Below are 24816 nucleotides of genomic sequence, written 5' to 3'. Positions count from 1 at the left end.
GAGAGAGAGAGAGAGAGAGAGAGAGAGAGACTGAAAGTGAGCAAAAGCCAATAATAATAGGAGGTGAGCTACTGAGGCAGCCAGAGAGGTATGTCCATGAATTTGCCTAATGATAGCAATCAATTTTCATTTTCCTAGTCCTTGAAATTGCACATTTATCCAACATATTCTGATTTTATGTACTGTGATGTCCAGGATTCATTTATTTAGACTCACATTTCCCCTGAGTCTTCCCTAGGAAAAATATTCCTATATTCTGAATTATGTTTTGCTCTATTTGATATTCCAATTATCTTTCTTCTGGAAAAATATTTCCTAAATGTGTGATCTATTACTGAACTGGCTAGTACACTGTGGAACTGATTTATGACCTTCATTTTCTTGACCACAAAATATCCTTCTATAAATATCTAAATTGCATGAGTCACTTCAAAATGGAACATTGTGGACACATCACAAGTTATGGTATAGTTCCACATTCTGTTACATTGTCAGTCATAATATATACAAGAATCTGAAAAATGTCTGAATTAGTAAGATGTTATTCTGAAGGGTGTTTCTGGAGGGAAGGTACTAGAGACAAAACTCTAGCTCCAGATACTCAATTCTGGATACTGAAGACCTGGCTGTATAGATTAAGGATAAATATTCCTCTTTATCACTCATACCTTTCAAGTGAACCAAAAGATTATGAAAGGGAGAATTTCACAAATAGAATTAGAAATCACCGTATCATGCATATGTTTAATGCAATCCATTATGCCCATATTTAGGGGAGCTAGTAGACCATTGGGCCTTAGTATAGATTGTTGGCACATAGTAAAAGTCTCCAGAAAACAGATATTAACCATGGGGGTAGGTTTGAAATGAAAGATGACCTCAATCTTAAGCCTCTCATATCAGCTTTTGACATTCTGAGTCTATAGGTGCTCATCACCATACCCACTCACCTTGGCTTCAGTATTTGTAAAGCTAGAACTTTGCTGAAATATTTGGTTTCTCATCTTTGATCTGTGACCACTGTCAGCTTTCTAAACCTTAGTTTCCTACTCTGTAAAATGAAAGCATCAATAAGACCTCACAAGGTTCTTGAATATAATATGTATAAACTTACAGCAAGAGCTGGGATGTTACATAGTTTGAGGTCAAGAAATGTCCCTATCATTTTATTATCATCATGGCTTTCATAATGGAAATTTATTTTAACTAGATGTCTTGCATTTAGGCTCTCAGTTCCAGCGCCAGAACCAGCAAGCACAAAAACAAGAAAGAAAAACAGATGAAAGGGAAGGAAGGAAGAAAGGAAGGAAGGAAGGAAGGAAGGAAGGAAGGAAGGAAGGAAGGAAGGAAAAAAGGAAAAAAGAAAAATCTGAAATGACATTCAGAAGTTCAAACTAAATAGAATAATCAAATATGCACTGAAACTATCCATATAAAATTCATGCATTTGAGACAACTTTTCAAAACCTAAAGGATTTCTTTTTTTTTTTCTTATTTATTGTCAAAGTGATGTACAGAGAGGCTACAGTTTCATATGTTAGGCCTTGGGTACATTTCTTGTACTGTTTGTTACCTCATCCCTCATTCCCCCCTCCTCCTTCCCCTTTTTCTCTCTTCCCATGAGTTCAGTTTGTTTACACCAACTGGTTTTGCAAGTATTGCTTTTATACTCATTTTTCTTTTTATCCTTTGTCTCTTGATTTTGATATTCCCTTTCACTTTCCTAGTTCTAATACCAGTATATACAGTTTCCAATGTACTTAGATAAGATATAGTGATAGTACAGGTACAACCACAGGAAGGGGATACAAGAGGATCATCAACAATAGAAGCTACAGTTTCACATGGCATGTTGAAAGTAATTACAACAGTGATATAACACTCGTTTCCATAACATGGAGTTCATTTCACGTAGCATCATCTTATGCATTCATAAGGGCATAGCTATTAGGCTCTTGTGATTCCCTGCTGTGACCAGCCTAAACATGTGCTAATTATTCCCTATGAGGGAGACCTAGAGTCCATGTTTCTTTGGATCTGGCTCACTTCACTTAGTATAATTTTTTCCTAGTCCTTCCATTTTCTTACAAATGGGGCAATGTTATTCTTTCTGATAGAGGCATAAAATTCCATTGTGTATATGTGCCACATTTTCCTCATCCATTTGTCTACTGAGGGGCATCTGGGTTGGTTCCATAATTTATCTATGACAAATTGTACTGCGATGAACATTGTTGTGCTGGTGGCTTTAGTGTGTTCTTTCTTGTGGTCTTTTGGGTAGATGCCCAAAAGTGGGACTGCTGGGTCATAGTGGAGCTCTATGTTTAGCCTTTTGAGGAATCTCCATACTGTTTTTCAGAGTGGCTGAACCACTTTACATTCCCACCAATGAAGTAGGGTTCCCTTTTGGCCACATCCCCTCCAACATTTATTATTGTTAGTTTTCTTGGTATAGGACATTCTTACTGGGGTGAGGTGGAATCTCATTGTTTTGATTTGCATTTCTTTTATGGCCAGTGATGTAGAGCACTTTTTCATATGTTTCTTGAGCATTCTCATTTCCTCATCAGAGAAGTCTCTTTGTAAGTCTTTAGCCCACTTGTTGAGGGGGCTGTTGGTTCTTTGTGGTCTCTTTGGAGGAATTTAATTTTTTTAGTTCTCCATATATTTTAGATATGAGGCCTTTGTCTGTTGTATGGCCAGTAAAGATCTTTTCCCAATCTGTGGGCTTTCTGTTTATCTTGCCATCTATGTCCTTTGCCCTGTAGAAGCTCTGCAGTTTGATGCAGTCCCATTTGTCCATCCTTTCTTTGATTTGTAACATTTCTAGGTCTTTGTTTAGGAAGTTCCGTCCTGTGCCAAGGAGCTCAAGTGTTTTTCCTACTCTTTCTTTTAGTGTTTTCAGGGTATCTGTTTTACTTTGGAGGTCTTTGATCCATTTGGAATTGATTTTGGTGCAGGGTGATATATAAGGATTTAGTTTTAGTTTGTTGCAGGTGTTGAACCAGTTTTGCCAGCACCATTTGTTAAAGAGGCTATCTTTCTTCCATCTTATTTTTTTAGGTCTTTATCAAAGATTAAGTGGGCATAGTTCTGTGGGTTCATTTCTGGGTCTTCAATTCTGTTCCATTGATCTTCAGGCCTGTTCTGTTGCCAATACCAAGCTGTTTTTATTATTATAGCTTTATAATACAGCTTGAAGTTGGGTATTGTAATTCCCCAGCACTGTTCTTTCTGCTTAGGATTGTTTTTGCTATTCTAGGTCTTTTATTGTTCCATATGAATTTCTGGATTGGTTCCTCTATTTCATTGATAAATGGTGTTGGGATATTAATGGGTATTGCATTGAATTTGTAGATAGCCTTTGGCAATATTGCCATTTTAACTATACTAATGCTCCCAATCCAGGAGCATGGGATGTTTTTCCATTTCCTTAATTTCATTTTTCATGTTTTTAAAGTTCTCATCATAGAGGTCTTTTGCTTCTTTGGTTAAGGTTATGGATTTCTTTTAATAGTGCTAGTACTGGGGCTTGAACCCATATAGAGCTTGTGCTTTTGCTTGGTTTTGTCGCTTGAAGCTGGAGATCTAACACTTGAGCCACAGCTCCACTCTATTTTGGGGATGTTTAATTGGAATAGAATCTATGGCAATTTCTCCCATGGCTGGCTTTGAACCTCAATCCTTAGATCTCAGACTCCTGAGTAGCTCAGATTATGAAGCACCCAGCTAAATCAATGGAAAACAGACTGAAATAGAATAAGTCTTGTCAAGGTTTTATTCTAGTGAAGGACTTAAAAAATCAAATTATATTCCAATAATCTGAACTAGTTATTTTTAAACTATGTGAAGTTTAATGAAACTGACATTAAAATTTTCATCTTATATCAAGGTGTACCTTAACATTATACCTGACTTCTACTTAAATTTCCAAAGCATCTTTATTCTTGTAAAATTTTAACATCTTTAGGGGTATTATTTACTAAAGGTTTTATAACATTTTAAAGAGTATTCTAAAATAGTAAGTATGATAAGAGTAAAAACTGATGTTCTACCAAAAGAAATAGATGTGTTGGGGTGGCATATGCAGGGTCACGGAGCTAGAGAACCAGGTCTCAAACACTAAGCTTGGGACATTATTAGCTCATGTCTTAATCCTATAAGTCATCGTCTCTGTCTTGCTGAGAAACGATGATTTAAACTGCACCAAAAGGGCTATAATTCAGGGAGGTAGTTCAAGTGTTCTTACTTCAAAGGCTCAAGGGACTAAGGAAAAATAGTTTTTGAAGTTGAAATATATCACACTTCAGGTCTTCCTATCATTGACCAATCATTTACAAGCTCTTATTTTTCTAGGCTTAGTGATTTCAGCTGGAGAAGTCCAAGACAGTCTATTATAAAAGAGAATATGCTTTTATACCTGGAATAATGTATTGTTATAAGTTTAAGTGTAGGCAAAATTAGCTCATTGTTTGACTTTAAAATTAGACCTTCAGAAAACAAGTAAAAATTATACTATACCCAACCAAAGGAACAGCAATTTCCACCATTAAAAATACATTTATTTGGTTTTTAAATATTTGTGGTTTTATTACATGAAACTACATGTCAAGTACACTCTTCAGATTGTATGGATGCTATTTTACCTTACCCTCATATTCCTATAAAGAAAATATTTCAGTTCATTTTTATTTATGTAGGTGACAAAGAATAAAGAAATTAACTGGTTTATAGTGGACATAAAAGAAAAGCTCAAAAATTGAAATGGGAAGATATTAGTCTTTATCAACTAATTTTTTTTTTTTGGCCAGTCCTGGGGCTTGGACTCTGGGCCTGAGCACTGTCCCTGGCTTCTTTTTGCTCAAGGCTAGCACTCTGTCACTTGAGCCACAGTGCCACTTCTGGCCGTTTTCCGTATATGTGGTGCTGGGGAATCGAACCCAGGGCCTCATGTATATGAGGCAGGCACTCTTGCCACTAGGCCATATCCCCAGCCCTCAACTAATTTTTTAATTATTCCCTTTTCTTCCCAATATTCAAAGAAAATTTGGCATATTTGTGGTAGGAAAGACAATAGAAAAGTTACTATATAGAGATTTAATTTTATTTTAATTATAATCAATTTAACTGTCTCCTACTTCTACTCCTTAGAGAAGGACTTTTGAGGAATGCAGATAACTAGGTGTGCAAGTACCTTGTAATCAGTAGCAACTTATTGCAGTGCTCTATCCTAATATAACTAATAGATTAGACTTAGAGTGATCCAGATGTTAGTGGCATAATCTTATTATTTTATTTATATTCCATATAACCTCAACTACTGTAACCGTCAACTTTTTCTAGGTAACACTGAATTAGGAAAAGACTCACAAGCTAATGATGTAAACAATAGACATGTGTGTTTTGAACATATTATATGTTTTTTGAATGAAGCACATGTGTAGCTCAGTTCATATCGCCATTGTTCTAAAGTCTGCACTGAAGAACACCTTCCAAATTGCAGAGGGGAAAGAGATGTTAAATATATTCCACTAGCCAAGTATGTCCAATACTCTTCTAACTTTGTTGAGGTAGAAGAGTATAATCATCTTGCAAGAAAGACATAAATTCTAGTATATTCTGCCTTACTTACACAAACAAGTTTCAGTTCTTAAAAAGAAAACTAGGGGGCTGTGAATATGGCCTAGTGGCAAGAGTGCTTGCCTCATATACATGAGGCCCTGGGTTCGATTCCTCAGCACCACATATACAGAAAATGGCCAGAAGTGGCGCTGTGGCTCAAGTGGCAGAGTGCTAGCCTTGAGCTAAAAAGAAGCCAGGGACAGTGCTCAGGCCCTGAGTTCACGGCCTAGGACTGGGAAAAAAAAAAAAAGAAAAAAGAAAAAAAGAAAAGAAAAAGAAAACTAGAGCATGCTGGAATCAAACTCAAATAGTTTACAGGCACTTTTAATAATGATATTTGAAATATTCCAGATTTAGATTATTAATCATTTAAGAAAAAGTTTTCTTCTAGTTTTGGTGATGGTATGCTGGAACATTTGATGTTGCATAGTTGTGCTTTCATGTCCATTTCCTCCAGTTACCCAGGTTTTAGGCTAGAGCATTAAAGAAATGACTACATCATCCTAAGGAGAGGATATTTGTGTCCATGGCTGTTCCCAAGGAGGAAAAGCTGGGAGAGTTTACCATTTAGAGATCACTACCCACTTCTATCACTAGATTTCCATTTCAGTGCCAACTATGGAAATCTATGAGTTTATTTTCAGGGCAGAAGCAGAGTTATTTGCTGTGACAGCATCAAAGAGAGACTTATCCTGCCACAGATCTATCAAGGGCGAGCTCTGATATTCACTCAAAAGTCTTTTTCAACTTTCATTTGCTCTCCGGTAACAGAGGCTCTCTCTGAAGCAATTTTATCTTCAGCGGAATCACTATTTATATGGGACCCTAGCCAAACCTAATTGGTCTGTGGCAAACAAATGGCAAAGTTGGATGAAGACAACCAGGATGTTCCCTGTTCACAAGGGAGTCTGTTTTCAAATAGCAACTGGAGTATATACTTCAACTGCAGCTTACACAGAAGCCCCTGCCAGCATGGGGCATGAGGGAAAGGGAGCCAACTTTCAAGAGATTGTTCCAATGGCTGCATTCCATTCCCCAGTACACAGCTCAGCTCTCCTGCTCGCAGCACCAACCTGACGTTTGCACAGAACTTTACACTTGCTTCTCACTTAGATAGTATTTATAAATCTCAATATACTTCCAAAACATGGTTTCAGTTAGAGAAAGGAACATGTCCATTGTGACCCCAAATTTGCTTATTATTACTCTGGATAATAAGACCAAATCAAGAAGGGTGTACTCCCAAACCCACATGGAAGCTTCATTCATGAAAGTAGCACTATGGCTTTAGCTGCAGCTTCTCAGATCACAAAGAACTTCAAGAACTCTCTTGTTTATACACCACTATGCCTAAAAGAGTCTTTCCTATGTTATCGTTTAAATGCAATATGGGAAAAGTCAGAATTTGATGGTTTATTTCAATACCTTGTACTAGAAAATTATTTGCCAAAATGAGCTCACTATATGTCTCCAAAGGGAAAAACAAAATAACAAAAAAAAAACCCCAAAACAAACACATCTATCCCTGAGATAAAAACATAAATTGGTGCCAGGACACAGAAAATTTGTAACTGGATAACTTGGAACATGATTAGAAAAATAAGAAATTTAAATCTCCAAGGGAAAGCTAGACCTGGTGATTCACATTTGTAATTGCAGCATCTGGGATGCTGAGGCAGAAGCATTGTGAGTTCAAGGTCAGCCTAAGTTGCAGAGTGAGACCTTTTTTCCAGAAAACAAGACAAAACAGAAACCTCCAAAGCAACAGAAAAATGAATTTATGAAACCATGAAGTCATGTCAATTTTAAGCTCCATAAATGCAACACTCCTAATTTCATTCACCATAATGAAGCACAAAGCTCTACCCATGATAGGTGAACTTGAAATATCTGTTTCTAAAAAGGGATGATTGCTAAAGACACTAGGCAATGGAATAGAGAACACATTTTTAATTAATACACTGTTCTTCAAAAGGGTGGGATTTCAATGAATAAGAGAGTATTAACAACTGCTAGCATGAAAAAATAGGAAAGGATTTAGATGGAAAATTAGAATTTGTAAATGTTCAGAGGAAATATAAATCTTGGTCTAGCTGCAGTTCAAAGGATGAGGCCAAATCTCCCATGCTTGATCAATATTTTCCCTAATGCTAATGGACATCAGCTAAGCCTGTTTCTGCAGAATAGAGCAAGCTCTGTGAGGATTCTACAGAGCCATGACTGCAAGGGAAAATGTCTCCTACCTAAACTCCCAGACAACACCAAATTCAAGAAGGCCAAAGGTACCAAGCTCATAAGACTGAGTCGAGTGAAGTTGTCAAACCAAGAAGAATCTAGATGTGGTAAGTGCTAGAAGGCTACTGGGTTCCAATACTTTCATTAACTTAATCTTCTGGTCTCACTGTTGAATAGTAGTGGTGGAATGAAATATGTTACATAGCAGCCTTGATATTCAAAATGTGTGTTGTGCTCTTGCATGTGTGCTTTGAGTCTTGATCTCTCTTCAATTTAATGTCCCATAGATTCTTCAAAGATTTTTGCGGCTGTAGGAAAAACAGTGTTAGGAGGTTCAATCCACTGTCTCAGGCCATAATGCAAAAATGAGCCCCAAATGCTTCCATCCCAATGAGCTACACAAAAGAAATACTTTAATTTACTCTTCGGAGAATCCATAACTGCAAGGTAATCCTGTCATAGGAAAAATAAATTGTAAAAGGTAGTGCTATCTAAATTTCTTTTTATCCTACAAAAAAATAAGAAAAAATGATTTATTTTACAACACATTTGATTTTGGGAACAAGAAATGCAGCAAGAAGCTAGGAGTCTAGAGTTAAACACCCAGAAAATGTGCTGTGGGGAAGAAGATAGAGTATTCAATCTAGCTTTGAATCTCTGGGTGGCAGAGGAAACTGCTCTAGTTTCTCTTGAATGAACTGGAAGCATACAATGGTGTATTTCTTGATTCATATACTTGAGAATTCATTTCCTAGTTACTAAGTTTAATACCTCCTTCCTCCTCGGAGGAGGAAGGTAGCATACAAGGTTTGCACAAATAATTCTTTGCAGTTATCTGACATCCTTCTAGTTCAAGCAGTTGGGGTGGCACTTGGAATCTGCAGCTTTAACAAGCTCCAAGCTCCACAGGTAATTCTGATGCAGGTGTTCTATTAATGGCTGATGTTACTTTTTTTCTTTCTTTTTTTTTTTGGCCAGTTCTGGGGCTTGGACTCAGGGCCTGAGCACTGTCCCTGGCTTCTTTTTGCTCAAGGCTAGCACTCTGCCACTTGAGCCACAGCGCCACTTCTGGCCATTTTTCTGTATATGTGGTGCTGGGGAATCGAACCCAGGGCCTCATGTACATGAGGCAGGCACTCTTGCCACTAGGCCATATCCCCAGCCCTGATGTTACTTTCTACCTGTAGTGAAATCAAAAGGGTAGAACTTTCGGACGATGTTGAAGCCAGGCCAGATCAATAACAGGTAGATAGATAGGAGTATAGAGTCAATCAAAGACATCAGGTCAACTCCATGTTTACTGCTGCACAGTTCACAATAGCCAAGAAATGGGAACAACTAAGATGCCCCAATACATATGAATGGATCCCAAAAAAATGTGGCACCTGTACACAATGGAATTTTACACAGCGATTAGAAATGATAAAATAATGGCATTTGCAAGGAAATGGATAGGTCTTGAACAAGTAATGTTGAGCGAGACAAGCCTAGAACATAGAGAACAAAGGCACATGGTCTCTCTGATATGTGGATGTTAGATAAAACCAAAACCAAAACAAGGAGACGTGACAAAGTAAGCAGGACCCAAGGTACTAAGTCACAGGGAGACCGAAAAAAAAGGAGGGGCTGCCTTGAGAGAAAGGCACCCAAAAGTGAGATGCAAACTCTAAATTATATGCACATAAATTCATATGTACATGGTTTAATATCCAGGCTGTAAAGAACACCAAAGATAAAGAATCAAAAGACTTCTTCATAATCAATCTTTTTTTTTTTTTTTTTGCCAGTCCTGGGCCTTGGACTCAGGGTCTGAGCACTGTCCCTGGCTTCTTTTTGCTCAAGGCTAGCACTCTGCCACTTGAGCCACAGCACCACTTCTGGTCATTTTCTATATATGTGGTGCTGGGGAATTGAACCCAGGGCTTCAAGTATAGGAGGCAAGCGCTCTTGCCACTAGGCCATATCCCCAGCCCTCATAATCAATCTTAGAGAAACTAAAGGGCCCTGTATCCTTTCCTCACACAAGATGTACACAGGTACACATCTGAAAGAAGCTGGAAGGAGGATACGGAATGAATGGAAAGTGAATATGTGTGTGGGGATACAGTAGAAAGGGCACAACAGCTGCAACGGGCACTGAGGAGAACACACTAAGCAACTTGGGCAGCAGGGAGGCGGGAAAATTAGAGAAAAACAAGGAACAGATTACACGAAGCAAAATAAAAATATATATATATATATATCACCTGATCTAGAAGGAATTGTTTTACAGTTACTAATCATAGAAGATATAAGCACTGTAGATTAGAGGGACAATGGACATTAAGGATAAGATCTGTGTTTATTTTATATTTTGGTTTTTGAAAAATAATTAAAAAAGCAATGGGGTAGGGTGAGGAGCTGAGGGGAAGGGAAGAAGGGAGAAAAATGAGGAGGGGGACATAAAGTATGACAAGAAACATATGTAATCACTACCTTAAGCACGTAGCTGTAACTCTTTTGTACATCATCCTGACAATAAAAAGAAAAAAAAAAGACATCAGTAGAACTAATATCTGTATCTAAGAATAGGGGTGGTCTTACTAGTAGGTAGCTTTGCCTCATTTTGGTTGGATTTGCCAGGCTAAACACACCAGAAGTACTGGTTGTACTTAAAGAGGAGGGCCATAACTAGGCCACAAAGAGAGATTTTAAAATAATGAACCATTCAGTCCTAGGGTTTTGATTTAATTTATCCTAGGCATGGAAATTTCTAGCTGATTTTAATATGTAGTCAAACTCTAAGAATCAGCGGCAGCACAGGAACCTCAAGTTAATGCATGGAATTTGTTCTTCTCCTAAGAAAGAATCAGCAGTTCTCAAACATTAACAAGCACACAGTTCCACTGAGGATCTTGTTAAAATTCAGTCTCTTTTTGGCAAGAATGGGGCAGGGCCTGAAATTTTACATTGTCCCCAGTACCTAGGGCTGGACTACGAAATACCCCTTAAATGAGAAGGATCTGGAATGTCAGTCACTTGGCTTAGTACTAATGAGAACTTGCTTAAATCATCCTTCTTGGGGAGGCTGTGGGATTGAATAGGCTCTGTAGGTGGTTTCGATTCATGATCAAGTTTGAGAAATTCTTCCCTGTTTCATAACATTGCCACCTGTCACTATTTAACCTGGTTAAACTGGATTATGAATATTTTTTTCTCTATTTTGATCAAACTTTCCCTAACCTAGGACTTCAAAAGGAAAGTGTGTAGTTCTTCTTTTCATCCCTACAATTTAAAGGTCCTATTCTCATCTGACACCTAAGTGGAAATGAATCTATCATTATTCATTTTTTAAGCACTGAACCATACAGACTATGTAAAATGAAGGAGCTAGACACTCATCAAGGTCCTTTCTGCTTCTGACAGTCTAATTACATCACTTTAACTAAAGAGGCGGTGATGATTTATGTGTGTGACTGAACTCCACTCAACCTACACCATGCTCTGTTTCCACTGTTGCCCTTCTCTAATTTTGTACCTTTAGTGAGGCTTGAACTCAGGACCTGAGCACCCTCCATTCCTGATTTATTTTCCCAAGGGTAGGGCTCCTACAACTTGAGCTACAATTTCACTTCCAGCTTTTTTGGTAGTTTGGAGATGAGTCTCTCAGGCTTTCTTGCCCAGGCTGGGGATAACAGGTGTGAAGCACACTTTTTAAAGAAAAAGAGGCAAAGGCAGAAACAAGCCTCAAATGGTGAGAAAGCATAACGAATTTCTTGCAAAATTAGTTGCCATACACAGCTGTGCCCCTACTCAAAAGGCTTGGACATAAAGAGATAAAGGCTTGCAGGCTGGATTTCTCAAGGGGCCCTGACAGGAAGCATGTTGATTCTCACAGGAATAGCACTGGGGAGTTCCTGAGATACTTTTTTTTCCAACATCAAGTCTTTCTTGCATACTGATGACATCCTTGAACATTAAATTCTGACTATGATGAATGTACCAAACCCCTTAAGGCAGGCCTCGGATTGCCTCATTGAGAACAATGGAAATCTCATATAATGAGAAATGCTATTAATTAGCAAATAGGATATTTGGCTACCCCAAATATGAGCTTCTTTATTTGACCATTAATAATCTGAATAATTCTTTGTTAGGAGGAAAAGTCAGCCCCATGTACGACAGCAAACTTAATAGCATCCCTAGCTTCTACTCACTAGATGCCCTGGTATGTTCCTAAATGTGGCAACCAAGTATGTCTCCTGAGATTTCCGAACATCTCTTCTGGAGCAAAATTAAGCCTATTTGATAGCCACAGCCCTAGATACAATAATAGTAATATGAAAATAGGACCTAAGACAACACTTCTCAAATATTAATTGCATAAGAATCACTAAGATATGAGTTAAAACTTTTCCAAAGAAGGGCTGGGATGTAGCTCAGTGGCAAAGTGCTTGCCTAGCAAGTGCAACGTCCTGGGTTCGATCCCCAGTACCAAAAAAGAAAAAAGACAAAACTTTTCCAAACAATATATCCAAATGGTCAGCAAACACATAAAAAGAAGCTCAATATGATCACTCTTTGGGTACAGGCAAATTTAAACCAAATGTGATATAACTTCACATATACTAGAATGACTAACATAAAAAGACAGAAGATAAAAATCTGTTAGCAAGGAAGGGTGGAAACTTGAACCCTATTCCTTGCTAGTCAACTTATTAACTAGTGTATTCATTTTAGAAAAACAGTGTACCCTATGAAATTATGCCATATTATTTTGTCTTTCTTCCCCATAGTTTTACCCCTAATGTCACTGCAACTGACTTTGGTACACTGGGTATTGTATGTACCTTTATTGGAACTAGGGGAGGGGAACACCAAGATGGAGAGACAAAGGGTAAAAGGTGAACCAATGGAACAGCAATACTTACAAGACAATATGCTGTAAACCAAAAGTACATGTCAGGGAGGGTGGGGACGGAACCGAGGAGGGGGAAGGTAGGAGAAAGACAAAGGTAACAAGTTTGATAAGAAATGTACTCACTGCCTGACATATGTAACTGTAATCCCTCTATACATTATTTTGATAATAAAAAGTTAAGAAAATAATTAAGCTTAAAAATGAAAAAAAAGGAGTTTGGGAGTTTCTTAAACCTAAAGTCATCATATGATTTAATAATTACTCTCCGAGGTATTTACCCAAGAGTATTGAAAACACTCATCCACACAAAAACCTGTGCAAATATTCATAGCATTGTTATTCACAGTAGCCAAAAGGTAGAAATACTAACGTCTACCAGTAATATGATATAATCATACAGTTAGATATTTATCCATAAAAAAGATTTAGGAACTGATCACCTGTGGCTCATGCCTGATCTGTAATCCTGGATCCTCAGGAAGCTGAAATCTGAGGATTGTGGTTTGAAGCCAGCCCCGGCAGGAAAGATTGGGACTGTTATCTTCAAGAAACTATGAAAAAGCCAGAGGTGGAGCTCTTTCTCAGCACTGACTCCCTGTATCAAGCCTCAGAACAAGCACTAAAAAAGAAAAAAAGGATTAAATCTTGGTACATTCTACAATATGAATGAATCCATAAAACAATGATGAATGAAATAAGCCAAACAAGAAACTCATATGTTTTCCAGTTTTGTTTATACAAAATGTCCAGAAAAAGTACATCTATGAAATGAGAAGTAGATTTTTGGTTTCTGAAGCTAAGAAAATGTAGTGATGACTGTGAATGATTATAATGACTTTTACATTTAAGTTATGAACTGTTTAATATATTTTAAATTTGTTGTTAACAGAAGAAATAGTTGCATATGATCACATAAATAATATTTATAGAAATGAGCTCCAGGAAATGGTAATAGGAGGTTTTTAATCCTTTGTTGCTGTTTTGGTTTTCTGTACCTTTCCTCTTGTTTATAAGTATATCTGTTTTGGGAAGGACAAGAGGGGTACAGAAAGAGTGGGGCAAAGGGTAAATAAATGCAGCAGTGATACTCACTAGACCATATGTTGTAAATGAACTATACAACATGTGGGTGGGGACAAGGAAGAAAAACTGGAAGAGTCCCAGGGAAGAGGTGACACTGTTCAAAAGGAAATGTACTCATTACAAGACCTATATTACTGTCATCCCCGTGTACATACTTAAATATATGTGTATATATGTTTAAAGAAAAAATATAGTTGAGAAACTTGCTACAATGCTGAATCTGCTTCAGTATTGCTGGTAGGGTGTCTGATTTTTTGTGGCAAACACATTGTGGAAAGCAAAATTCTAGAGGAAGAATTCTCTCATGTATTACATGACAAGCTGCTTCAGAAGCACCAGGGAGTCTCCAGATTTGTGTTCTTCCCCTTTTATAAAAACATCATTTGGACAGAAACAATTTGGTTTTCAATCCACGCAATCAGAATAACATTTAATGTTACTTTGAAGAAATAAATCAACACAGGGGAAATGTTTTACATAAAGGTATTTATATTCCTGCACTTTGGAGACAACACACTGGCCCCAGGAAGATTTATTATGATTTTATGAGTTAAAAACAAAACCACAAACAACAACAACCTACCTTGCTTACTGCCTATTGCTTTTTTCCCCCTATTTTCTGAAGGCTGAGGTCCTAGGAATTCTTTTCTAAAGAGCTTAATAAACCTGAGATCTCCTCCATACACCTAAGTATCCTCAATGTAAGTGAGACATACACTTCATTAAGCCATCTTGACTTCTTTATTTGTTAAAGAGCCATTTCGTGGTCTGAAGGGTTAGCGTGCTCCCCTGAATCTCTAATATATTGTCAGAAAAAGGCTTTTTCCTTGAGAAAACTTGGGTATCTGCGCTGATTATTGACTGACAGCCCCATGAAATAGGTTGAACTCGACAAAGCACAGCCAATTGTTCCTGTCCTCAGACTTCACGCCTTGTCTGCCTCTCCTATCTGCAACGCTCTTTCACAGCACCACAATGGGACTCAGATTTTCCACTTCATCAGAATACAAATTGCATAATTCATTCCAGTGATTTTTATAAGTTATGACTAGGAATGGTTAGGTGCCAAATAATGTTCTTTTTGGAATCATTTTATAGGAAAGGTTCTGAAGATTGACTTTTTTTTTTTTTTTAAGTATCCACACCTCTCAAGAATAGACCTATTCACTTCCTAAACAAATGCTCCTTGTTCAAGGATTTAAACACCAGTTTTTGGATAAGTGCCCAAAAGTGGGATTGCCAGGTTATAGGAAAAATTTCTGTTTAGCACTTCGAGAAACCAACATACTGCTTTCCAGAGTGGTTGCATTTCCACCAACCATTTTACCCAAATGATCACAAACCAGCCCACACTAAAGCCATGAGCACTACCATATTTATCACAGCATTACTTACCATTCCTAAACCATGGAATCAACCCAGATGACCATCAGTGGATGAATGGATAAAAAATGTGATATATATATACACATATATATATATACATATATATGTATACACTTACATACACACAATGGAATTCTATGCTTCCATCAGGAAGAATGATATCACCCCATTCATAAGGAAATAGAACAACTTGAAAAAATATTAAATGATATAAGCCAGACCCAAAGAAACAGAGGCTGCATATTTTCTCTCATTTGTAATAACTAGAATATGTCTATAAATTTGCAAGTTAATCCAATGGTTAGTAAAAGACAAATGATTACACTTGGATTAGAATAATTAAACAGCACTTTAAGCATTTGTGCGCTGAAAACAAAGGAGGATATTCTTGGGAGAGGACCACAATGGCTCAATAGCTATGTGCATAAGTGATGCTTATCAAAATGAACTCCAAGAAATGGCAGCAAGAGGGTTTTTATTGTTTCAATATTTACAGTTATTTCTTTTTTCTTTCTCTTTTTATCCCCTTTGTTTTATTCTCTTCAGTCAATGTTTTTTATTCCAGTACCCTTTGTTTTGTATATAAATCTATCTGATTAGGGGAGAGCAAGGGGAATCACAAAAATGATGGGACAAAACGAGAACCAATTCAACAGTGATACTCACCAGAAATTATATTGGAAAGGGACTTTACAACTTGGCGGGTGGGAGAATGTGGAAGGGAATAGGAGAAAATGAGGGAGGAGATAACACTGATCATAAAGAAATATACTCATTACCTTACTTATGTAAATAAAATTTAAATATAATAAACATCAGTATTAGATTGTCCCACATAAAGAACCATACTCCTTCTTTCCTCCTCTTGAAGACTATAACTTATATACCATACCCTTCCTTTAGAAACTCTGTTAAGTTGAACTCTTCCAATAAAGTTCTTATTAGTTCTGTTTCCAAATGTATTTTTCGTCCCTTCATTCTTATAATTTTAGGACTGCTGCTACCACTTCTTCTGGGATGCAATCACTGGTCTCCTACATGATCCGTTTGAAGTTTCTCCCATTTAATCTACTCTTCAAACAAATAATCACGTGATATATTTTAAAGCTTATCAAGAAGATCTTCCCAGAAAAACTTATTTCATAGTTTCCCATCCCACTTAAAATAACATCCATTGTCTTACATTTCTTACCCAAATTGTTACCTCCTCCTTCATTTCCACTCCCAACTTCCTCCCTCCCCATTTCCTTCCCCCACTTGAGTTGTGAAGTTGGTTTATACCATATAGTTTTGTAAGTATTGCTGTTGCCTTGGTCTGTCTTTTTATCCTTTGTCTCTCAATTTTGATATGTCCTTTCCCTTCCCTGGACCAAGACACATATATACAATATCCAGGGTACCAAAATCTGTTAAAGTGACATAACAGGTTAAACCACAGGAAAGAAAGAAAAAAAGAACAAGGACATAATTTCATATCATTTGTTGAAAATAATAACAATAGTGTTAAAGCACTTGTTTCCATAACTTGGAGTTCATTTCACTTAGCATCATCTCATGTGCTCAGATGTACATAGCTATTGTCATATTGTGCTCTTCTACTAGGATAACCCTAGCCGTGTACTATTTATTCCCAATAGATAAGCCAGACTTCACTTAGTATGATTATTTCCAAGTCCTTCCATTTTCTTTCTTTCTTTCTTTCTTGCTTTCTTTCTTTCTTGCTTTCTTTCTTGCTTTCTTTCTTGCTTTCTTTCTTTCTTTCTTTCTTTTTTTCCAGTCCTGGGGCTTGGACTCAGGGCCTGAGCACTGTCCCTGGCTTCTTTTTGCTCAAGGCTAGCACTCTGCCACTTGAGCCACAGCACCACTTCTGGCCATTTTCTATATATGTGGTGCTGGGGAATTGAACCCAGGGCTTCCTGTATACGAGACAAGCGCTCTTGCCACTAGGCCATATCCCCAGCCCCTTCCATTTTCTTATGTATGGAGCAATGTCATTCTTTCTGATAAAGGCTCAGAATTCCATGTGTATATCTACCACATTTTCTTGATCCATTCATCTCAGTTGGCTCTATATTTTAGCGATGGCAAATTGTGCTGAGATGAACTTAGTTGTTCTGGTGGCTTTAGTGTGGTCTTGCTTGTAATCTTTTGGGTAGATGCCCAAAAGTGCGGCTGCTGGGTCATAGGAAGCTCTATGTTTAGCCTTTTGAGGAACCTCCATCTTGCTTTCCAGAGTGGTTGGACAAGTTTAAACTCCCATCAACAATGGAGTAGGGTTCCCTTCTGGCCACATCCCCTCCAACATCTGTTTTCTTGGTAATGGACATTCTTACTGAGGTGAGGCAGAATCTCAGTATTGTTTTGATTTGCATTTATTTTATAGGCAGTGATGTTGAGCACTTCTTCATGTGATTCATGTCCACTATCATTTCCATTGCAGAGAGCGTCTTTTTAGGTCTTTAGCCCATTTGTTGAGAGGGCAGTTGGTTCTTTGAGGATTTGTTTTGGAAGAATATAATTTTTTGAGTTCTATGTATATTTTAGATATGAGGCCTTTGTGTGTTGTATGGCTGTTAAAAATCTTCTCCCAGTCTGTGGGCTTTCTATTTATCTTGCAAGCTATGTCCTTTGCCATGGAGAAGCTTGGCAGTTTGCTACAATCTCATTTGTCCAACCTTTCTTTGATTTGTTGTATTTCTGGGCCTTTATTAAGAAATTTCATCCTGTGCCTAGGAGCCCAAGTGTTTCCTCCTATTCTTTCTTGTAATGTTTTCAAGGTATCTGATTTTACCTCGAGGTCTTTGATCCATTTGAAATTGATTCTGGTGCAGGGTGACACAGGAAGATCTAGTTTTTGTTTGTTACAGGTATTTAACCATTTTTTCCCCAGCACCTTTTGTTGAAAAGGCTGTCTTTCATCCTATGTTTTTTAGGTCCCTTATCAAAGATTAAATAACCAGTAACCACTGCCTTACATGTAAAACTATAACCCCTCTGGGCATCACTTTGACAATAAATAAGTAATTGTTCTGGAAAATAAAAGATTAAGTAACCATAGGTCCGTGGATACATTTCTGGGTCTTCAGTTCTATTCCATTGGTCCTCAGGCCTGTTCTTGTGCCAATACCAAGCTGTTTTTTCTTTTTTTTTAATTAATACTATAGCTTTGTAATACAGCTTGAAGTTTGGTATTGAAATTCCTCCAGCACTATTCTTTCTGCTTAGGATTGTTTTTGCTATTCATGGTCTTTTACTATTCTATATGAATTTTTGGACTGCCTCCTCTATTTCATTAAAGAATGGTGTTGGGATATTGATGGATATTGCATTAAATTTTTACATAACCTTTGGTAGTATTGCTATTTCTTTTTTCTTTTTTTTGCCAGTCCTGGGTTTGAACTCAGGGCCTGAGCACTGTCCCTGGCTTCTTTTTGCTCAAGGCTAGCACTCTACCACTTGAGCCACAGTGCCATTTCTGGCTTTTTCTATATATGTGGTGCTAAGGAATTGAACCCTGGGCTTCATGTATATGAGTCAAGCACTCTGTCACTAGGCCATATTCCCAGCCCTAATATTGCCATTTCATGATGTTAATTCTCCCAATCCAGGAGCATGGGAGATTTTTCCAATTCCTTAATTCTGCATTAATTTCCTTTTTCAGGTTTTTAAAGTTTTCATCATAGAGGTTTTTCACTTCATTGGTTAAGGTTATTCCTAGGTATCTAATGTTTTGGCCCGCTTTATCTCCTGTTTCGTCTGGCCAGGTCTATGCCAGAATCAAAGACGGAACTTTTCTCTGATTGCAGGGAAAGTGTTACCTTCCAAATGCTGTTCTGTGGGCGTGAATGTGAATGAGAATGTCTTTTGTGGAGTACTCATGCTTTCTCTGGATTTTTGGACCATCAGCCATCTGCCATGCGATCCACGTCTGTGTGCCACCAGGCTGGAGGATTTCTCTCCTCATCCCTGATGTGCACTGTAGGTGAGTAGGAAGCCTCATGCTCTGCCAGCTGCCTAGATTTTTCCTCTCTGACCAGAATCTGTATAATATTATGGCTTACTTGAAATAACTTTCTATCTGCAGAAGTTTCTCTGGAGTAGTAAAACTGGATTCTTGGAGAGAGCTTAGATAGCGTTCTGCTGCTCCTGCGCCATTTTCCTTTTCTCTCCCCTCTGGTGGTTTCTGAGCAACCTTCTGCCCTAAATAGACCTAGTGATCTTTGTTACCCATAATTACACAAATGAATATAGGTCAAATGATGTAGTTGAGTGTACATTGTGTACCACTTGGTATAAATGAGATCAAGAGGAATTTGAATTTCTCAATGGACTGAAAATGGAACCAGACCACAGTATATATGTCCATGATAAAAATTATGTTAGTCTTTTTGGCTTGCTTCTTTGTGGAGTGGCTATGATTAAATGCACATATGTATATACATGTATGTTTGTGTGTATATGTATGAAGTGACTGCTTCTCTGAAATTGGTTAATTTGCTTTTTTTCCTTAGAATAGACTTAGAAAGTTCGATGTGGTTAGGTTTTCTCAATATCAGAGACATAAAGTCAAATGATGTTAGTGAAACTTTTAAATTACATATTAACCAAAGGATAAGTAGTTTTTTAGGATATCAGACAAAAGTTGTTAACAGATAAATCAGAGGCATGAGGCTTTGTGTCAATTCCATTTCCCCTAAGTTATTTGACAATTGTGTTAATTTTGTTGTTGTTATTATTGGGTTTGGGTTTTTTTTATGGTTTTCCCCCAAAAGTCTTTTGGAGAGTAGGGACTTAACACAACCCTGAAATAAAGGTCAAAATGTTTTGACTTACAATGAACACAGAGACTTTATTAAGAAACTTGGCCTTGCATAGATTGAGTATGTTTCCAAGATGCAGAGGGCTCAAAAAAATTCAAGTTTATAGAATTCTCCTGTGGTATTGATTTCTTATATGGCCTAGGGCCAAACGTTGAACCTCTCATAGTTTCTTCTCCTTCTGTCTGTGAAATGGAGATATAAACTCTGAGGTTCAAAGTGATTTTTGTGGGAATTAAATACTAGCCTGAAGCCCTTTGAAAGGGTGAAGTGATAATTGTTTCTTTTTAGCTTCCATCAGCCATTATACAGTTTTCCACTTAAGTGAAAATTAACTTCAAGTGGCACATTTGAGCTTAGCCCTAATCACCTGTTGATGAGTGGTTCTTAAATGTCAACCTCATGGGTCAGAAATAGCAAATGTGAGTGACATCATAAAAAGCTTATGTCCAGACTAGTGGTTAAAAAGAAAATCTCACCTCCCCTACAGTCATTTACACAATTCCTCTACTTCTAAGCAGAGGGTATAGACCATTTGACTGAAATTTAATATGCAGCCTCCTTTGAAATATTATTGTGTTTAGCCAAACATAAAATATTTACTCAGAAATTTCCAGGAACAACAAAAAATAAGAAATCAGCTAAGACTTCTATTATCATTTTCTCTTCAAGGAATTTTTGATTTATAATGTTGAGAAATTCTTGTCCAGCTGGACAAATAAATTCTTCAAAGAATAGAAAGAAACCATGAGCAAATTTCAAAACAATCTATATAGATACAGAGAGGTAGCATATGTCGTGTAAAAGAAGGATCACACAGTAGTTAAAATTTAGGACTCTAGAATAAAATTCAGCTTGAATTGAACTCTCAGGTCAGTTAATTACTGTCAGCATGTTACCAGACCAAGGAAATGTATTTTTAATTTCATCCTTTCTGTACCATTAGTTGTCACACCTTAAACACCTAACACATACTTTGGAACTGACACACATTTACAGAATCAATTTTATTAATAAATTAAGGACTTTAACACTTCATAATACTATTTTTAGAAAAAAATGGAAAATTTTGCACCTCAGTATGTGTAACATAGATAGCTCTACACTGAAGGACAGAAAAGGAATAGATGTCTCTCCAAGTGCTTTCTCCAAATATGGGGACACATTTCTAAAGGATGAAGCTTCTTTTCAGCTCAGGCAACACAGTAACAGATGCAGAATTGCTACTGAAGAAATCATATGCCCTATTAGAGGACACCACAGTGGTTCCTTTCAAGCCAATTTGCTTGGGGAAGTAAAAGTCTTTTTGTAAAGGAGTGAAATTACTCATTATAGTCAGCCTCTTATAAAGTTTAGCTATTTGCCAAGGTGATCCAGAACCTTCTGGTTGCTTATTCCTTTTGATAGTAGAGAATGGGTCCTCTGCCTACAATGCTGATGTAGTACAATGTGCAATAAGCTTTCAGTTTCCATTGGGATGAAAGTCTAAGTCAGAGAACAAACTAGATTGAAAGGTACAAAGTCTCCTGGATAGAAAATCCAGAGTTTTTATGTTGTGGATAGTATGAAAAGTTAACTTGGAAGTTTGACCTGTTAATGCTGAAGTTTATACCAAAAACTGAAATCTGGTGTAAACTAAAAATAGACAATACCATTTGTTTTTATTTTACTTACTTCTTAAGCCCCTGCCCAGTTTTCCTGCTAATGTGATTATAGCAAATAACTTGACCAGTGAATTGCTTTGAGCAGTGATGATTTGAGCAATGAAAATATCTTAAATGGTAAGTGCTTTATTCCACAAAGAAAAATGTAAAAATATTTAAAGAATAAAAGTTTCTACAAGGAATCAGGATCAGGAAACCTGGATTTGAGTCCTTAGGTTGTTACTATCTAATGGGAATTGTGTGTGTGTGTGTGTGTGTGTGTGTGTGTGTGTGTGTGTGTGTGTGTGTGTTTGCCTGTATGCCTATAGGTGCATGTGAAGGTCCTGGGTCTTAAACTCAGATTCTGGGCAATCTCCCTGAACTTTTGTGCATCAGGCTAGTGCTCTACAACTTGAGCCATCAATTTACTTCTGGCATTTTGGTGGTTAATTAGAGATAAGACTCCCATGAACTTTCCAATCCATGCTACTTCAAACTGCAGTCTTCAGATTGCAGCCTCCTGCTTAGCTATTATTATGGGTGTGAGCCACTAGCACCTGGCTTCTATCTGGAGAGCCTTAGAGATTTCATTTTACATCTTTAAGCTTTGGTTTCCTGGTGGTAAAAATGAAAAGGCTACAACTATTTAATCTCTGAAGCAAATAGGTTATCACAAATGTTTCCTTCCTCCAAACCATTCTCATAAGCCTTCTCTCCCTCCCTGAGAAGATACTTGCTATAAGAAATGTTTCCCAGAAAAGTCTATCTTGGCTCAGACCTGAAGCTCAGACCTCAAGCCCCAGTCTCAATCCTCTATGAGGCAATCAGTGGGCTAACAATGAATGCATTTAAATACAGGACTAGAATAAAATAATAGTTCGTGGAAATGGAGTACTTATATGCCCACAAAATAACCCAACATAGAGATAGTATCCCACCTAGAGATACTTTCTATTCTGACTTATTCCAGTACCAGAAAATTGGGTAGGGTATAAAAATGAATTTAGATTCATTTTTGGAAGTAACTGAAACTAATACAGTAATGTAAAACTATATCAATTCTAGAATGATGACCTCAGAAATAGCTTCCCTGTAGATAAGGCATGACCAATTTTCCTTTTCTATGATCATGAACCAAATAAGAAATTTGATCAAAAGTCTTGGGAAATGCTAGTTATTGTGACAGGGTTAACACTCAAGATTCATGTCATGATTGACTTCTGTGTGAATCAGATCTAGCTGAATAGCTGATCTATATACATCAGCCCAATATGACTAGGCTTTAAATCTGATTATCTTCTTTTATGTCAAGTATAAACATAATAGGACAAAGTATTATTTTACATTACTGCCTCAATAGTAGCAAAGAACAAAGTTTTAAATTTTGTGAAGTGTATGTTAGAGCATTATTTCACAAGATAAAGCTTATTTTCCTTTTTGTTTTGTGAGAAAATTGTCTTTTCTATCAAAGTAGTTTGCTCCCTTTCTGTTAATATTGAGAGAATTGTTTTTCTGAAGGGTTCTTGCTTTGTCCAGTTGGCTTGGACCTTGTTAATTACATTTTCATCATAGACTCCCTTTTCCTGAACACCTTAATTAAGATATCCTGTTAGAAGCTCCTTGAATTTTACTTATATCCTGTTAGTTAACATATATCCTTTTGCAGATTAAGAACCTGAGATCATCCAATGTGAGTAGAGGGGGAGGGAGAGTTGGGTTGGGGATAAAAAGGGAGCAGCATGCCTGCTCTGTATGCTTGCTTGCTAGTTTGGGTTGATGGCACACCCTTCTGCAGAAAGAAACTCTGTCTTGCTGAGTTCCTTTTGAGTTGGAGTCCTTATTTCTATGCCACACTCCAACATCTGGACCTATTTCTAACAGTTTGTATCAAATCATAATAGACATGATGAAATACAGTTTGAAATGACTTTAAAAGTTACCACTTAAAGTGCTTACCAAACATGTTCAATTGTGAAAACTCTTAAAACTCAAAGAAAAGCATCTTATGGATCTTCAGAACTGATAGTTTAAGTTGATTAAACAATTATATTAAGATGTGGAACAACATAGAATGAGTTTGGCAGTGATCCCAACCTTTCTATTTCATTGGAGATTTTGAGGAGTATTGGTGTTACTTCTTTAAGGGCCTTCTAGAATTTTGTTGTGAAGCAATCAAGTCCTAGGCATTTTTTGTCTTTTATTGCCAATTCAATTTCATTACTTGTGGTGCATCTGTTTAGTTGGTTTATATCTTCCTGGATCAGTGTGGATATATTTATTTTCTCTAGGAATGCATCCTTTTCTGCAAGGTTCCCCAATTTATTGGCATAGAGGCTTGTACAGTATTCGTAGGTGATATTCTGACTCTTGCTTGAAACTTTTTTTGTCATTTCCTTTTTCATGTCTGATTTTATTTTCTTGGGTGATTTATTCTTTTCTTCTCTTAGTCAAGTTTGCTAAGGACCTATCAATCTTGTTAGTGTTTTCAAAGAACCGACTTCTGGTTTTGTTGATTCTCTAAGGGTAGTAAGGTAAACCAAGAGAAACAAAGGTTCTCTGGTTTCCCCTATTTGTAGTAGGTAGAATGTGCCTATAAATCCATAAGTAAATATATTGGGTGGTATGCAAGTGGTTACAAATGAATTATCTGAAGTATGATCAACTCTGTAAGGAGCTCAAATAGCATATTACTATTTGTTGGTCAAAGCCCAACAAAATAAGTACTAAGGAATGGGTAATTGCAAGAGCGAAGGTGAATCCAAAGGAAGGGTAAAAAAATGGGGAAGTGGAGGGAAGGAAAGAATGCCGTCAAGAATTCACTGTATATAGGACAACATTAAGAAAAGCAAGGTAAGGGATTGGGTAAAGTAAAGGAGTTGAGAATGTTGAAGGGGTGACATATAGAATATGTCTCAAATTTATGTAATATAAAATATATAGTAGTCATGCATATTAGATTATGTCATATATGATGACTAATATTTTTGGAAAGTATATGTGTATGTTCAATAGTCTAAAATATCAATAATTTCTCAGTAAATAATGTCTTAGTGCTCTGGTAGCAAAATGGCTGCATGAAAAAAAATCTCCACACCAGAATGGTTATTTCTTCTACCTAAGAATACAGGAG

The sequence above is a fragment of the Perognathus longimembris genome, chromosome 8 (assembly GCF_023159225.1).
Source record: "Perognathus longimembris pacificus isolate PPM17 chromosome 8, ASM2315922v1, whole genome shotgun sequence".
NCBI lineage: Eukaryota > Metazoa > Chordata > Mammalia > Rodentia > Heteromyidae > Perognathus > Perognathus longimembris.
The sequence above is the reverse complement of the archived record's forward strand: the minus strand, read 5'-3'. Positions refer to the sequence as shown.